This window comes from Bos grunniens, chromosome 17, assembly GCF_055505025.1.
Source record: "Bos grunniens cultivar Pamir isolate PY7600 chromosome 17, Bosgru_T2T1.0, whole genome shotgun sequence".
NCBI lineage: Eukaryota > Metazoa > Chordata > Mammalia > Artiodactyla > Bovidae > Bos > Bos grunniens.
Genome location: NC_141181.1, coordinates 56,708,080 through 56,725,938, shown reverse-complemented (window position 1 = coordinate 56,725,938; position 17,859 = coordinate 56,708,080). Strand labels below are relative to the sequence as shown.

Genomic DNA, 17,859 nt, shown 5'->3' with positions numbered 1-17,859 from the left:
AACCTAGAGACTATTATACAGAGTGAAGTAAGTCAGAAAGAGAAAACAAATATCATACATTAACGCATATATATGGAATCTAGAAAGATGTTACTGATGAACCTATTTGCAGGGCAGCAGTGGAGACACAGCCATAGAGAACAGACTTGTGGACACAGCAGAGAATGGAGAGGGCGGGACGAATTGAGAGTATAGCATGGAAACGTATACATTAGCATATGTAAAATAAATAGCCAGTGGGAATTTGCTGTATGACACAGGGAGCTCAACCCAGTGCTCTGTGACAATCCAGAGGGGTGGGATGGGATGTGATAGGAGGTGGGAGGGAGGTTCAAGAGGGAAGGGACATATGTATACCATGGCTGATTCTTGCTGATGTATGGCAGAAACCAACACAATATTGTAAAGCAATTATCCTCCAATTAAAAACAAATAAATAAAATACTGTTTCTCACTCCATCTGGTCCAGCTGCATCCCATTCCCTTTAGTTTCTCAAATTTCCCATGCCCTTCCTGCCACAGGGCCTTTGCACATGATGCCAAGAAAGCACTCTCTCTCCCCTGGTGCCTAATTTACACCTATTCACTCTACTTTCAGATCTCAGCTCAAATGTCATCTCCTTAGGGAATCCTCCCACAATTCTCTAGACTAGGTCACACCCAACATTAACTTTCTTATCAATGTAGTACCTCTCTTGAGTCTAAACAAATTTGTAATTTTATACTGATTTATGGGAGCATTTGGTGAAGGAAATGGCAACCCACTCCAGTATTCTTGCCTGGAGAATCCCATGGACAGAGGAGCCTGGTAAGCTGCTGTCCATAGGGTTGCACAGAGTCGGACACGACTGAAGCGACTTAGCATGCATGTGGCATGGGATCATTGGTTGAAGTGTACCTCTTCTAACAGACTGAAGAGGATGAGGACTGTGTCAACTTGTTCATTGGTTTATCTCTTTCACTTGATACATAGCAGGGGGTCAAACAAATGTTAATTAATTGCGTGAATTGTAACTCTTTCTCCCCAGCAAATCATTTTCATACCTAAAAATGTGAACCATATAGAATTTCCAGTATTCAAAAATAGCAATGTTTCCTTTAATTCTTAGAACCCTTTGAATTACTGAGGGTAGAGGCCATATCTGTCTCATTCTTTATTCTATCTCAGCATCTAGAACAGTGGCCCATGTTTGGGGGATCTTTAAATGTTTGTTGAGTGAATAGTGGAGGGTATGCAAATATAAGAGCATGGTACAGGTAAGGAAACTCAGAGACCTACACATGTACATCATCAGAATTTTAGAGCTAAAGGGATTTTAGAGATCATCCAGTCTCCTCATTTTACATGTGGAGGATGAAGGGATATGTTTTATAGTATTTATAATTATTGGAACAACTGTACAGGTATAATTTATAAATAAATTACTTATATGAGGGTTTCATTCTCAAATATTTCTGAGAGAGATAAGAGATCAAAAGATCGCTGGGGCCTGCTCATGTAATTCAGTTCTTCATTTTGCAGATGGGGAAACTGAGACCCACCAAAGGGGAAGGATTTGCCTGAGGCCTTTACGTAGTCTGAATCAGCCTGGGTGAGCTCTGGGTTCAGTGAAGTGCTGCTTGAGAGCATTATGTCAAGGTTTGTGTGTCAGCTTCCCTGCTGTGATCAGGCCATCAGACACCACTCTCTCTTTCCCTCGCTTCTCGCTGTGAGATGTGGCATCCTGCCCCATGAAGTCCTCTTGTGGCATATGCTGCCCGAAGCCTGGTCTGGGGATCCTGAAGAGACGTCCATCTGTACTCAGCCTGTGTCTCACAGAGCAGGTGAACGGCTCTGGCTGTTCCCGGGATCATATTTCAGAGCTTTCAGCCAGTAAGAAGGCTTTTCTTTGGCCAGCCTCCCTTTCAAGGCCAGATGGCAGGTGGTTCTGGGGCCCAGCCCACTCCCATAGAGGGTAGGTAGGCTCAGGGCAACTCTTTACATGTGGACAGTTGTTTCTAGCAGGAAGCCATCACAACAATGGCACATCCTAGTGCCCAGCTCCTGATAAGTCAGTGTCAGTTCACTGTGGCATTTAGTCTGCAGTCAAGTAGGGAAGGCCATAGGGGACATTTGAGGAACTTGAATGCAGCCTCTTTATTTTATAAGTGGGGAGACAGGGGCACAGAGAGTGTGCAGGACCCTGTGTGGAGCACCAGAATGTAAATGCCAGAGGTATAGCTGACATATGGGTCATGTGACACCTAGTTCTAAGATGCCACTCTGCTCAGAGTTCCCTGGAGAAGAAGGCAGAAAAATTAATTCATTCCCATTTTACAAGTGGGACAATTGAGGCTGACAGACATGAAATGCCTTGCCTTAAAGTAACATCATGAAATAACGACACATTATTATTGTGGTGGTAGTGGTAGTGGTGGTTTAACTATTACTGTTGGTCTTATTTGAGTCTCACAACAGTTAAGAGACTGTTTTATGTCCATTTTGCAGAAGAAGAAACTGAGGCTCAAGGCCTTGTAAAGACCCAGAATAAATGCCAGTTCTCTTGATTCTAGGTTCAGTGTCCCTATCCCACTGCAGACAAAAAGTGTAATCCAAGAAACGTGTGCCCTGAGCATGGCTCCACTAGGCAAGGGGAGGACGGGCACGCCCACCTGTGGTCAGTGACCAGGCTGCATTGCCAGTGTCACCCCCTTAAAGCCCCTTTCTTTCTCTACACTGAGTGTACCAGCCTCAGGCCCTTTTCAGCTGCCCCAGTGTGTGCCTTTTCCTGAGTGGAGGCATTCCCTTAGAGTGACATCCCTTTTAATGGCCAAGGAGGGAGGGAGAGTTTGGAGTAGAACCCTAAAAGTACAAGGGGGTGCTCAGAGCTCAGGGGCCTTAGGAGGAAGCTTACCTCATCATTGAAGGGGCCCAATAGAGGGAAATCAGCCTCCAAACTTCAGTGGATGAAGCATAAGTCTAGAAACCTTCCTTCTTCCACAGGAAAGGCTATGTATGGCCCCTGCCCCCAAGAAAAGACATGTCGCCACTATGAGAGACTATAGTGCCACCACTATAAAAGACACTTCAGAGTCTTTTCATCCCACACTCTCTAACTTCATCTTATGGAACGAATCCAACACAGAGTAGTTAAGTAACTTGCCTAAAGCCTCACAAGCAATTAGTGCCATGGACAGTGCGTTCATCACAGAGCATCAGTGGGCTCCAGGGAAGAGGAAAAGAACCAATATGATTGCCATCCACTACCTGTACCTATCCACATTCCAAAACACTGGCTGGACCTACAGTGTCTATCAGATCAGATCAGATCAGTCCCTCAGTCGTGTCCGACTCTTTGCGACCCCATGAATCGCAGCATGCCAGGCCTCCCTGTCCATCACCAACTCCTGGAGTTCACTCAGACTCACGTCCATCGAGTCAGTGATGCCATCCAGCCATCTCATCCTCTGTCGTCCCCTTCTCCTCTTGCCCCCAATCCCTCCCAGCATCAGAGTCTTTTCCAATGAGTCAACTCTTTGCATGAGGTGGCCAAAGGACTGGAGTTTCAGCTTTAGCATCATTCCTTCCAAAGAAATCCCAGGGCTGATCTCCTTCAGAATGGACTGGTTGGATCTCCTTGCAGTCCAAGGGACTCTCAAGAGTCTTCTCCAACACCACAGTTCAACAGCATCAATTCTTCGGCACTCAGCCTTCTTCACAGTCCAACTCTCACATCCATACATGACCACAGGAAAAACCATAGCCTTGACTAGACGAACCTTTGTTGGCAAAGTAATGTCTCTGCTTTTGAATATGCTATCTATGTTGGTCATAGTTTTCCTTCCAAGGAGTAAGCGTCTTTTAATTTCATGGCTGCAGTCACCATCTACAGTGATTTTGGAGCCCAGAAAAATAAAGTCTGCCACTGTTTCTACTGTTTCCCCATCTATTTCCCATGAAGTGATGGGACCGGATGCCATGATCTTTGTTTTCTGAGTGTTGAGCTTTAAGCTAACTTTTCCACTCTCCACTTTCACTTTCATCAAGAGGCTTTTTAGTTCCTCTTCACTTTCTGCCATAAGGGTGGTGTCATCTGCATATCTGAGGTTATTGAGATTTCTCCCGGCAATCTTGATTCCAGCTTGTGCTTCTTCCAGTCCAGCGTTTCTCATGATGTACTCTGCATAGAAGTTAAATAAGCAGGGTGACAATATACAGCCTTGACGAACTCCTTTTCCTATTTGGAACCAGTCTGTTGTTCCATGTCCAGTTCTAACTGTTGCTTCCTGACCTGCATACAGATTTCACAAGAGGCAGGTCAGGTGGTCTGGTATTCCCATCTCTTTCAGAATTGTCCACAGTTTATTGTGATCCACACAGTCAAAGGCTTTGGCATAGTCAATAAAGCAGAAATAGATGCTTTTCTGGAATTCTCTTGCTTTTTCCATGATCCAGCAGATGTTGGCAATTTGATCTCTGGTTACTCTGCCTTTTCTAAAACCAGCTTGAACATCAGGAAGTCCACATCTATGTCTGTGTGTCTACAGTGTCTATGGCCCTTTTGTAAATTAACTCTCAGACTAACCCCAGTGGTGGTTTGAATGCAGGAACTGTAGACTGTGGTCTAAGTGCTCTTAGATGCTTTGACGTTTTCCAGTTTGTGGCTTGGGCAAGATGCCATCAAAGCCACCTGATGTTTGCCCTCCCCACTCTGGTCCACACGTCCCTGTTTCCTTCCCTCTCCTTGGAAAGTTGTCCTGCTTAGCATGCTCCACCCATCCTGCTCATCCAACCCTAAGGAAGGCATCAACTCCCATTCCATTTGCCAAGAAAATACTGCTGTGACACATGTCAAGGGAGAAGTGTTTCACAGTTGGATGAGTTCTGGCTCTGTAGTTAATAAGCTTCAGTTTGAATTCTATCCCACCATCTATTAGCTGTGTGATTTTGAGCAAGTCACATCACTACTCTGAGTCTCAGTGCCCTCATCTGTATCATGGTGACAAAAATCTCTAACTTGAATAATTGTTGGTTTCTCGCTTGACTATTTTGAATGGTTGCCCTAGGACATTAAGACTTATGTTCAGCAGAGAATCATTTTGGTAGAGGAAAAGTACCAAAAAACAATGTGATTATTCTAAATCTCAGAGCTCATGGGTTCCTATTATACAGATGGAGAAAGTAAGACTCAGAAAGGAAAAGGTACTTGCCTGCCCAGAGTCAAACAGTGAATCAGAACTCAGGTCCCCTCACTCCCAGGATTCACTCCTCTGCCTCATTGAGCTCATGAATGTCAGTGTTTCAACTCTTCATCTGTCAAAGTTTTAACTCCTAACCATAGTTTCTGATTACTTACTATATGCAAAATGCTTTATCTGCAGTATATCACTTAATCCACTGAACTATAAGGCAGTTGTATATTATGACAATTTCCATTTTGTAGATGGGAAAATTAAGGATCAGAAGGTAAATAACTTGTCTAAGCTCACATAGCTAAGTGATGTCAGAAGTCCATTTGAATCCTGTGCTGGTAACTCTTACTAGCTCTGGTTGGAAATACCTGCTCTGCCAATCTCCTGATATAGGAAGGAAAGGTCAAAAAAATTAGGGGCACCATACGGAAACAAGGAAGTTCTTGACAAGCTGTTTGCATTGTTCCATCCCAGTGCCACAGTGGTGCACGAGAGAGAATGTAGCTCAGGATGTATGCCCACTAGTACTGCCCGATTTTATTTTGGGGTGAGCAAACTCACTAAAGGAGTTTGATGCTACATTAATGAAGCAGCTTTCCTGGAAGCACGTTTCCCTAGAGAAGAAAGGGATATAAACAAGGAGAATAAGTTTTTCTTGAGTGAGGAATTTGGGGCTTATAATTGTAATAACTATCCCAAGCTGACCTGTTTAGGTGCTTCCATTATGCAATCATGGTCATTGTTCACAGGCACAATACTTCATGATTGCTGTGAACTTGACTGACACACTCACCTATACATCCATTAACCCATCATCTATTCCTCTATCCATTTATTTATCCATCCACTACCTAGGCATCCATCCATCCATCCATCTACCCTGCATTCATCAAGGAACCATTAGTTTGTTTATTCATAATTTCATCCACCCATTTATGTATTCTCCAGCTATTTGTTCCTTCATTCTTTCTCTATTTTCTTCTCCAACCCATCCATTCATTCAATCAACCAACCAACCAATATTTATGAGCACCTACTTTGTGTCTTCTTCACCATTTCCCTGTATTTATGGTAAAGTAAGTTTTATTAATTTCATTTAACAGATGATAAGAAATAGCAGCTTAAACAATTTATTTTTCAATACCTTACAGGCATAAATCCTGGTTGAACTTGTTCTCCCAATCTTAATTCTCTTTTAAGACACCTGAAACATCGTGGTCCCAAGGAATTTAGACAGCTGAGATTTGTTTGTTTTTCTCTAAGGCCTTTTGCTATTGAGATTTAAATGATTGTACTTATTCATTTTTATCAGAAACAAAGAATCACAATTGCTATGATCCTTTTTTAAAACTTGTGCAAAGGGATTTCACATCTGAAATCCCTTCTGATTATCCATTCATACCTTCACCCAGGACTGAGTTTCTACTATATGTAAAGCATCAGTCAGTTCAGTTCAGTCACTCAGTCGTGTCCGACTCTTTGTGACCCCATGAATCGCAGCACGCCAGGCCTCCCTGTCCATCACCAACTCCCGGAGTTCACCCAGACTCACGTCCATTGAGTCAGTGATGCCTAGTAATAGATAAAGATTACTCTCAAGTTGCTTACATTCTAGTAGAAGAGACATGTCTATAAATAACTAGCAATTAGCAGGGCAGGAGTTAAGTTTGTCAAAAAGAGAGTTGAAGTCTGAACAGGTAAAGCGGCTGGCCAAAGGTTAACAAGTTAGTAGTAATGCCATGCAATTTTGCTGCTGCTGCTAAGTCACTTCAGTCGTGTCCGACTCTGTGTGACCCCATAGACGGCAGCCCACCAGGCTCCCCCGTCCCTGGGATTCTCCAGACAAGAACATTGGAGTGGGTTGCCATTTCCTTCCCCTGTGCCTGAAGGTGAAAAGTAAAAGTGAAGTCGCTCAGTCGTGTCCGACTCTTAGCAACCCCATGGACTGCAGCCTACCAGGCTCCTCCGCCCATGCAATTTTAGGTCTTTCCTATTGATAAACTAGGGCTTCCCTGGTGGCTCAGTGGTAAAGAATCTGCCTGCCAATGCAGGATATGCAGATCTCCTGGAGAAGGGAATGGCAACCCATTCCAATATTCTTGCTGGGAAATCCTGAGGACAGAGGAGCCTGGCAGGCTACAGTCCATGGGGTTGCAAAACTTAGTGACTAAACAACAACAATGGATAACCTAAGTTCTGTGCTGGGCCACTTGTAGGTATCGCCTCACTGTATTCATACCCCAGTCCTGTGCAGTAGATACATACCACTGTCCCCATCTTGCAAATGGAAGTAAGGCTCAGACGCTTTAAGCAACCTTGCCAAAGTTACCACCTTATAAGGGTCAGAGTTAGGATTATAACCACTATACATGTTGCCACAGTCTTCTCTCTTACCCAACACTTTCTTCCCCAGAGGCAAGATATGGGGAATATCACTAGTGAGGCCTAGCTGTTCTCCTGTTTTCAAGTTTCTAGATGATCACTTCAGTGGAAGCTTACCCAAAGACAGCTCAAGCACAGGGAGAAGGGCCTGCCCAGCAGTGAGGCTGACCTCATGGGGCTGGGTGAAGTGTTGCCTGGGGGTAGTGATGGTCCTTTTTCACCCTGGGCAATTACTCAGGAGAGTCAGGCAGCGGGAAGGCCTTTCATGCCAGAAGTGCTCTTCCCTACAAGAGGATTATTGAACCTTCCATGAAGAGGGATAACCTTTCAAGACAAGGAGACAAGAGATATTGGTAGTTAACCATGTTTTCTTGTCCAGAACTAAACCCAAAGATGGCAATTCAGAGGACCACAGGCTGAATCACTGGTATTGAGGAAGGGCAGCGGAAAGTAGATACATGTTAAGCACAAGGTTAAGCATGAGAGATCCTTGGTAAGCCCATTTCCTTGCACTAAACTTGTAGGGTGATTAAAAAGAGCCTTATATTGTGAGAACACAGGTCCAGAGAGGTATTTTGCTTGCCCAAGGTTGCCCGTCTTGACCATCAATTCATGTACATTACCACGCAGACACTCATCATTTCTGCCCATGTGGCACCTTTTTGGTCCTGCAGCTCTCTCCCTCTTCCTCCTCACCTCCCCTCTTTTCTCCTCTCCTCAGCTCTCCACTCCCCAACAAAAACAATCTCTTTCTGTTCTGGAGAAATCTTTTTTCTTTTGTGTTTCTTCAGGACTTTCTCCTAAGTCCATAAATCCCCTTCCTTAAAGGCTTTGACTTTTATAAAAAGCAAAAGCTAAAAACACTCTCATATTCTTCCTTTTTTCAACCCTGACACATGCCTTCACTGAGGCAAGGAGGGTAGAACCCATGATTTGCTTAAACGGTAAAAAAGAAAAGGGGAAAATGTGGGGAGGGAAAAACACATAGATCAATATGTCAAAGTAGTAGCCCATTTTCATGCAATATTTTCTTTAAGCCCCTTAAGCTTTTGAGATGGGTGCTATTAAATCACCTCCAGTTAACAGATGGGGAAGCCCAGGTTCAGAAAGATTATGTGATTTCTCCAAGGTAACACAGGGAGGAAGTCGATCCAAGATTCAAACACAAGCTTGTAAGGGCCCAATAGTCAAGATTTTAATACTATGTTCTACTACCTGTGAGAAAAATAATATCAAAATTGTCCAAAGATGAGAATTGACTTGCCCAAGATCATGCAACAAGTCAGAAGAATGGGAGCCAGTTTTGCTGATCAGAGGCCTATCAGTCAATACATACATACAATGAGCACCACCGGCAGGATCTGGGCCTATGTCCATGCAGTTCAGTCTCTAAGGAGGTTACACTCAACACCCAAGAGTAAAGTTGAGAGGAAAGAGCTGTTCATTAGAGAGTTGGCCAAACTACAGACCTATACAACTGAGTGAGTAAGGGCAGGATGGCAAAGTTCCATAGAGAGAGTCAAGAGCTTCAGTCAGCTGAATCACTGTGTTGAGATGGGCATATGGGGCTACGTCTGAGACGAATGACAAAGAGTGCTTTGATCCATTAGTGATGTCTGTCATTGGTGCAAGAAAGCAAAGTGGCAGGATGCATGCTATATATTTATCTTTCCCAGGAAGGGAATGCTACAGCTTTGGGAAGGATCCGATCAACTATTGATACTAAACAGTGAACACTTTGGTGCCATGCGTTTTCCATTCATTGTTTCAATTAATGGTCATCATAAAACATCCCTCCCCTTATTATACAGATAAGAAAGCAGAACCTCACAAAGGGAAAGTGACTTGCCCAAGGCTAAAGAAGCTAGACAGTGGCTAACCAGCTCTGATAACTACTGTTAAATACATAAACCATTGGGTTGATTAATAGAAATGTCAATAGAAGAGCAATCCTGGAACCAGTTAATTAGTGTGTGAATGTATATGGCCAGAGGGCTTTGTATTGTTTATCAGCCACTAGCACAGGACCCAGGACAAAACTGATACCCAACCCATATTTACTTAGAACTATGAATAGGCATTGTATTATATACCCCAGGAGGGGTGGTTTAGAGAGTAAAGAGATTTCACTGCACTTGTAATGGGAAAGTATCTAGTTCAGTGCTTGGCACAAGCTAGGACTACAGTAAATATCTGTTGAATCAACAAGTGCTAGAGGAGTTGGCTACTGGGTGGGATTCAGAAGGCAAGACAATCCTGGTGAAGACAGGATTCAAGGGCCAGCCTGCCCACCGCTGATCCTCAAGATGCCATGTTAAGTGGACACATGTCATGATCTCCTTAGGCAAGTCAGGGAGTTGAAGGAGGACAAGGGGTGTCCTGTACCCAGGGAGTTATTTCTGGCTTTGTGTTCTGCCAACAGGATGTTAGGAGGCTGAAGGAGCCAGATCTGCTGCTGTGGGCTCTGGAATTCAGAGCCAGGGTGATGCATGCCAGCTTCATCGTGCCTGGAGCACTTGAGCGCTTTGCAGAGCAGGGAGGCAGCAGGGAGGGTTGGCCTCAGGAAGTCCAGTCTTCTCCCACCACATCTTTTCCCAGCTATGTCCAGCCTCTGTTAAGTTTGAGGTTATTTATCAGCAGAATTGGCACATTATTTAAAGAGTTTCAAATTACGAAAGCTCTGTGATATGGGTAGAATGATTTTTTTTTCTATTTCACAGAAGAAAAAAAAAAAAAAAACAAGACTGATACAGTTCTTTGGAATAATAATAACGTGTGAGTCAGACTTTATACTAAGAATTTCCTATATACTAACTCATTAAAGCTTCACAGTGCCCTATGAGATGGGGAATATTCTTATCTCTCTTTTGCAGAAAAGGAAACTGAGGTTCAGGAAGGTCAAAATGTCATCAAATGCAGTCCTATCTGATTCCGGAGCCCATGTGTTTAACCTCCATGCTATACAGGATCTTTGTCAATCAGTTAACTAGTTTAGTAATTAAGAATTTACTTTTATATAGTGTTTTACATTTTTCAAATATTTTATGTACATTTGCGCCTTTGAGCCATGCTCTAGTGCTTTAATACTATAAGGTGGGTGGAGCAGGTATCCTTTTTCTTCACATCTTTTGACACATCAAAAACGGTGCTGGGAGTTAGGAAGGTACTTTCTGCTCTGCTCTGACTCTCCTTGGTACAGTGTGTATGATGTCTGATACTTTGAACTGCACAGCCAAGCAGCTCCAGCCCTTGTACCGTTTTACTTATATGTTTCACTTCCCCAGGCCTCAATTTTCTCATCTCTAAAATGAGGGGAATGATCTTCTTCCAATAAAATTACTGTGAGCAGTGGAGATGATAAATTTGAAAAGAGCCTAACATGTCAGACACATCAAAGAAGCACCTAGATGCACACCTCTGCGTCTGCCACTTTATAGGAATGAGCAAATACTTCTCTTGTTGGTTCTCTTTAAGGATTGTTATTGTTGTTTAGTTACTAAGTTGTGTCCAACTCTTTGCAACCCTATGGACTGTAACACGCCAGGCTCCTCTGTTCACCATCTTTCGAAGTTTGCTCAAATTCATGTCCACTGAGTCGGTAATGCTATCTAACAGTCTCATTCTCTGCTGCCCCCTTCTCCTTTTGCTTTCAATCTTTCCCAGCATCAAGGTCTTTTCCAATGAGTCAGCTCTTCGCATCTGGTGACCAAAGTATTGGAGCTTCAGCTTTATCAACAGTCCTTCCAATGAGTATTCAGGGCTGATTTCCTTTAGGTTTGCCTGGTTAGTGTGGACATGTGTAACAAGATGTAATTAGTTACAGTTAGTCATCTATAACTAAGGAGGAGCACCATTTATTCTTAGCACCCTTGCTTCCCTCCTGCACAACTAATCACTAGAAAGAAAGGGTCTCAGACCCAGGAGCCATGAAATGTCCAATATATTTAACCCCAGTGGACCCCATGTTTTCAGTGACCAGTTCTGTATTAAAGACCATAATGGTGTTGATCTCCGTTTGGGTAATTCCAGACCAGAGCTTTAGCCAGGATTGGGTTAAACTATTTCTAGGTATGAGATACATCTCCTAGAAAAGAGAGGCAAGAAGAATAACACAGAAAATGTATTTACTGTTGGAGCCTAGTTTGCGATTACAAGTCATCTTGCTGTGGACGGCCCCATCCTTGGGCTGTAATTATGCCTGTTCTGAGTTTTCTCCAGAAACAGCTAGAGATGAAGGCAGTCTTCCAGAACCTAACCTAAATGAAAGATTAGCATTCTCCATAGTCATGGGGTTGTTTGCTCGGTGGGAGAACCTGGGAGGCAGTGTAGCTGGAGAGATGGGGACTTCCTTTCACATCTCATCTTCTTTCTTAGGAATCCCTCAGACCCACTGGAGGCAATTCCCAGAACTCCCTTTTCCCAAGGAACATAACCTCTCACCATGAGAAAGCATCTGCTGGCTACTTATACCATTTAGACTCAAAGAATAAGCAGAATAGATATAATCTTGGAGATATACAAGAAGGTCATTAAATAAAAAGTGAAGTTTAGGTAGGCAAAAAGAGCAGCTACATGGGATCTCCATGGCTTAACATGATCCAGTCCTTTCTTGTCCATATCTTAGTCCTATATGGGTTGAAGAAGGGCTTTGCTTCATAAGGCCATACAGGGACCTACCTCTGTAACATGGCTTCCAGACTATGATCCAGCTAGAAGACAAGGAAAGTGAACCAAGGCGGAGAGGTCACACTTGCTCTTAACTGCTTCTGCTTTGAAGTGATCCATTCCTTCTATTTATATTCCACTGGTGAAAGCTAGTTACAGGGCCCCTCCTACATGCTACAAGAACTAGACAGGTAATTTTGTAGCAGGTCTGGGTAGAAAGGGAAGGGAATTTGATGCCGTCCTCTCCCATACACAGAAACTGCCTTTCATTCCTGGAATCACAGCCTGAAGCCTCTCTGATAAGCTCTTTCTCCATATAAGAGGAAGAAGGCAGGAAAAACGACAGTCACTATTTACTGAGCATTTCCTGTGTTCCAGGCACTGTGCTGAACTCTTCATATCCATTAACATATTTAACATATTAGCTCCATTAAGTATATTTTGTTACTCCCATTTTACAGAAAAGGAAATTCCCAAGGAGAGGAGTAATTGATTCACAACCACACAGCTAGGAGGTACTGAAGCCAGGGTTTGAACATGGATCTAATTCTAAAGCCTGTATTCTTAACCATTAGACCACACTGACTATGTGAAGGGTAACTTTCAGAGTGTCGTTGGGAGGATTCATTGTGGTGATAGGAGAAGTGATTTTCAGTGCCTGGCCTGCCATTAATGCTTATTAAATGTTACAAAAATGAAATCAAAGAAAAATACTCAACTGTCAGCTTCTCTTTGATCTTTGGGAAGTAATCTCCTTTGTTTTTTCCTTTGAAAGTTTGCTCATACATGTACTCCTTCACTCATTCATGTCCAACTCTGCAATCCCATGGACTGTAGCCTACCAGGCTCCTCTGTCCATGGGATGTCCCAGGCAAGAGTACTAGAGTGGGTTGCCATTTCCTCCTCCAGGGGATCCTCTCGACCCAGGGATTGAATCCATGTCTCCTGAGTCTCCTGCATCAGCAGGTGGATTCTTAACTGCTGAACCACCAGGAAAGCCCTTTAAAAGTTTAGTATTCCATTTATTCCCTCACACATTCAGTCACATATCTATCAGGTGTGTTTTATGTGCCAGAATTGGTGCTGGATGCTTGGGTTGTGACAGTGAACTAGATAAAGTCTCTGCTCTCAATGAGCAGTGTTTTGACCTCAGATGGATTTATTCTCCCAGAATTCTTGGAGATTCTGAGAAGGCACATCAGGGTTGTCAGAAAATTGAAGTCTGGTTGGCCAGTTGGGATGGGATGGAAACTCAGTTAACTGGAAGGGTCTGTTTCCCGTTCATGGGGCAAATCTAGTCAGTCAGTTCAGTTCAGTTGCTCAATCGTGTCTGACTCATTGCGACCCCATGGACTGCAGCACGCCAGGCTTCCCTGTCCATCACCAACTCCCAGAGCTTGCTCAAACTCATGTCCATTGAGTTGGTGATGCCATCCAACCATCTCATCCTCTATCGTCCCTTCTCCTCCTGCCTTCAGTCTTTCCCAGCATCAGGGTCTTTTCCAGTGAGTCAGCTCTTTGCATCGGGTGGCCGAAGTTTATTGGATCTTCATCTTCAGCATCTCTGAATGAATCATCTTCATTCTCTGAATGAATCTTCAGGACTGATATCCTTTAGGATGGACTGGTTGGATCTCCTTGCAGTCCAAGGGACTCTCGAGAGTCTTCTCCAACGCCACAGTTCAAAAGCATCAATTCTTTGGCACTCAGCTTTCTTTATGGTCCAACTCTCACATCCATACATGACCACTGGAAAAACCATAACTTTGACTAGACAGACCTTTCTCAGCCAAGTAATGTCTCTGTTTTTAATATGCTGTCTAGGTTGGTCATAGCTTTTCTTCCAAAGAGCAAGCATCTTTTAATTTCATGGCTTCAGTCACTGACATCTTAGGTGATTTTGGAGCCCAAGAAATTAGTCTGTCACTGTTTCCATTATTTACCTGCCTATTTGCCATGAAGTGATGGGGCTGGTTGCAACGATCCTAGTTTTTTGATGGGGCCAGATGCCATGATCTTCATTTTTTGAATCTTGAGTTTTAAGCCAGCTTTTTTACTCTTGTCTTTCACCTTTATCAAGAGGCTCTTTAGTTCCTCTTCACTTTCTGCCATAATGGTGGTGTCATCTGCATATCTGAGGTTATTGATATTTCTCCAGGCAATCTTGATTCCAGCTTGTGCTTCATTCAGCCTGGCATTTCGCATAATGTACTCTGCACATATGTTAAATAAGCAGAGTGACAATGTACAGCCTTGACATACTCGTTTCCCAACTTGGAACCAGTTCATTGTTCCATGTCCAGTTCTAACTGTTGCTTCTTGACCTGCATACAGATTTTTCAAGAGGCAGCTAAGGTGGTCTGGTATTCCCATCTTTTTAAGAATTTCCCACACTTTGTCGTGATCCAGTCAGGGGCTTTAGTGTAGTCAATGAAGCAGATGTAAATGTTTTTCTGGAATTCTCCTACTTTTCTGTGATCCAATAGATGTTGGCAATTTGGTCTCTGGTTCCTCTGCCTTTTCTAAATCCAGCTTGAACATCTGAAAGTTCTTGGTTCACATACTGTTGAAGTCTAGCTTGGAGAATTTTGAGCATTATTTTGCTAGCGTGTGAGATGAGTGCAATTGTGCAGTCATTTAGACATTCTTTGGCATTACTTTTCTTTGGGATTGGAATGCAAGCTGACCTTTTCCAGTCCTGTGGCCACAGCTGAGTTTCCCAAATTTGCTGGCATAGTGAGTACAGCACTTTCACAGCATCATCTTTTAGGATTTGAAATAGTTCAGCTGGAATTCCATCACCTCCACTCGCTTTGTTCATAGTGATGCTTCCTAAGGCCCACTTGATTTTGCACTCCAGGATATCTGGCTCTAGGTGAGTGATCACACCATCGTGGTTATCTGGGTCATGAAGATCTTTTTTGCATAGTTCTTCTGTGTTTTTTTGCCACCTCTTCTTAATATCTTCTGCTTCTGTTAGGTCCATACCATTTCTGTCCTTTATTGTTCTAGTCAGTAGATGGGTGTAAAGAACTGCAGTATTTTTATTTGGGTCTTTCCAGGAAGTTTTTCCTTTCCCATATAGTGGCAGATGGGCTTCCCTGGTAGCTCAGTGGTAATGAATCTGCCTGCCAGTGCAGGAGACACAGGTTCAATTTCTGGATTGGGAAGATCCCTTGGAGAAGGGAATGGCAACCCACTCCAGTATTCTTGCCTGGGAAATCCCATGGACAAAGAGGCCTGGCAGGCTACAGTCTATGGGGTTGCAGAGAGTTGGACAGGACTGAGCGACTAGACAACAACGCAGTGACAGTGCCCTACCTCTAATGCTGTGGTCTCTATTTAGGGTCTCAGTAGGTGCAAGTCTATTTCTCAGTTACCCTGGATGCTATAACTGGTGCAGGCCTAACATATGATACTAGGAGAGCCAACCTCAGGCATTCCTCGGGATCACAGGCAAGAGAGGGGATTCTCAGTGGGCTCTGGTGATGAGAAGGGCCACGCCAGACAGGAATTGTTAACATCCAGCCTTTATTGTTTATCCCAACACCAGGCACTGGGCTGAGAAACAGTATGTGAATTATATTGCTTCTGTTAGAGGGTAGACGCTCATTCTACCGTTGAGAAGCCCGGAGCTCAGAGAAAGTAAGAGCACTCATTCAAGGTCACACAACCAGGAAAGAATGAATTGGACTTTGAATTGCTGTACTGCATTGTTACCCATCATCTCTGGGTCCCAGGGAGGAAGAGAATTGTGGGAAGGTTTTGTTAGGCTTGGTAAACAACCTGTGATCCAGGGACCAGGGGTCAGTAGATTGAATGCTTCCACTTGGGCTGTATTTCTGTGTGTACCCTTACCCCTCAACAACAGCATCATCCAATTCAAGCCCTAAACCTCTGAGCTCTGTGCCCTCATAGCTTCCGTCATGTCCTGAGCCCCAGTCCCCCGGGCCCTATAGATCTTTGATTCTTAACTCATTCAGGGAAATGCTGCAAAAAGATTGAAGTCAGCAATTGAGTATATCTCTGCCTATCAAAAATCAGGGCCATTTTGTATATATTTTCTGCTCCTATTTCCCCTACTTGCTTTCCTCTAAGGGTGTGGGATTGTTAAGTAGGAGAGTTAGTAGAAGTTGTGACAGGAAATAGCCAAGTAAAATTGAGCTATCTTCTATGCATGAAGAGCTCAGTGTGGATAAATACCACTCCTAGCACAACGCCAAAGGGAAGCCCTCTTCATGGGAGGTAGAAACATATCAGGGACCCTGGAACACCCCTGTCCTCCCAAGTCCCTTTTAGGCTTGCCAGAATGGCCTAAAGTGCCAGAGGCCTCTTCACTTTCATATTTCACTGGGACCTTTGGGCCTCTCAGACACATGGTCTTCAAGTCCTTCTAAGCAACCAACACAGAGAAAATGCAGAATTATCTTCCTATTGTCTCTGTAGATGACAAATTACAAAATTGTCATCTGAATGGGCGATTGGGATACACAACTGAAAAGTCCAGAGAATAAAGTATGATAGAAGTGTTTCAGGCTGTTTTCTTAAAGAAGCCCCCTAGCCAACTGCGTAAGCTCTGGGCCCCACACACTTTGTTATGCCCCTGGCTCTATGATTCTGAGACCATAGGATCCTATGGTTCTTGTGTCCCATGGGTCCAAGATCCATCCTCAGCTTAGCCCTTTGGGGTCACTCCCACCCCCTCTGGGACATTGTTCATACAGACATTTGATCCTAGACGTCACAATCCTACAAGTCCCTGCTTTGAACCCAAAGCATTTGTGGACCAGGACTTGGAGTTCCAAGGGGGTCAGGAAAGTACCACAGCTTCCAATGGCACCTGCTTCTGGTGGGGAGCAGAGAGCTCTCAGAGGAGAAGGCCTGATTGTCTTTGCATTTGTACATGCATCTGGGTTTCTCTATTATCCATCCTGCGATTGACAGTTCTGATGACAGAACTAGGTAGGTCAGGGTCAGGAGGGGTCCAGCCTCCTTATTTACAGGCAGGGAAGTTCCCCAGAGTAGACCAGCAGCTGGTCCAAGCCCATTGCAAAGTCATTCAACAGCCAGGACTTGAACCCAGAGAAAAGACCACCTTCCCTCTACACTTTGCTCCCCCACTGGAGGACAATTTCAAAAGCAGGGGTGGGGATGATTTCCAGGTCTGGGGGAGAAATAAAACTGTCCCAGTTTCTACCAAGCCACAGCCTCTTCTTCCAGGATCTGTTTTCCTTTGTTCCCTTGGCAGCACCCTGGGCTTCCCACTCCATTATGATTTCGCTGTATTTTGTGGAGGACACCCAACTGGTTCACCCAGAGACAATGAAGAACGCGGCTAGCAGTATCACTTCCCTGTGGCTGCAAATTCCAGTGTTTGCAGTTGCACAAAAGCCTGATTTGAAATAAACATAATAAAAGTTTTACAACAGGCTCAGTTGGGTGTAGGGTCCCCAAGCTCTAGCTGACTCTCGAGAAGCAGATTGCCTTCCAGAGCTCTCAGCTCAAAGTTCTGGGGCATTAACACTCTCCTGCCCTGAGCCTGGAGAGGATGGATTCTAGTCTGTCAAACCTGAAGAATCTCAACTTTGAAGATGGCGAAACTGAGAGAAACTCAGCTGTCATCGAGCTCTTCTGAGATGA

At 44.0% G+C, this 17,859-nt stretch overlaps 1 protein-coding gene across 2 annotated transcripts in view; it reads left to right on the top strand.

Moving 5' to 3' along the window:
• Positions 1 to 17,859, top strand: part of SRRM4 (serine/arginine repetitive matrix 4) — a 173,128-nt gene that overhangs the window by 11,510 nt on the left and 143,759 nt on the right. The gene's annotated exons all lie outside the window — the stretch shown is intronic.